At 59.3% G+C, this 413-nt stretch overlaps 1 protein-coding gene across 1 annotated transcript in view; it reads left to right on the top strand.

Annotated features, from left to right (window-relative positions):
- SUSD4 (sushi domain containing 4) overlaps window positions 1-413 on the top strand; it is a 134,673-nt gene continuing 134,260 nt past the window's right edge. Inside the window, exon 1 of the mRNA XM_010852837.1 lies at window positions 1-43. The gene's annotated coding sequence lies outside the window, so the exon portion shown is untranslated. The remainder of the gene's footprint in view (window positions 44-413) is intronic.

Below are 413 nucleotides of genomic sequence, written 5' to 3'. Positions count from 1 at the left end.
GGAGGCGGAGGAGGGAAGGAAGCTGCATGCATGAGACCCACAGGTAAGATCGAGAGCCCTGGAAGGGGCTTCCCATCCCGGGGAGGCGCGCGCAGGCCGTGGAGGGGGAGTTGGTGCCTGGTTCCGCTCTCCGAGGAAGGATTTTTTTTTTTCTGACAGCGCAGAGAAATCTCACTGGGGACTGGGCAATAGGACCCATCCGGATCCTGGGGAAAACCAGAGAAGTAGCTGGGGGGATCCGGTGGCCACATCGTGAGATCCCTAAGAGTGATATGTATAGGCCCAGGGAAAAGTGTTTTTTCAGCCTCGAGAGGCTGAAAGGCTTTAGACTTTCCCGTCGCGGCTACAGCTGCTGAATCCCGGGGACCGGAGCTGAGCCGATGTGCGCTAACCCCTGCCCTCCCTCCCCTCCT

This window comes from Bison bison, unplaced genomic scaffold (assembly GCF_000754665.1).
Source record: "Bison bison bison isolate TAMUID 2011002044 unplaced genomic scaffold, Bison_UMD1.0 scf7180017864317, whole genome shotgun sequence".
NCBI classification, from domain to species: domain Eukaryota; kingdom Metazoa; phylum Chordata; class Mammalia; order Artiodactyla; family Bovidae; genus Bison; species Bison bison.
This window is presented reverse-complemented; position numbering and strand designations above follow the sequence as displayed.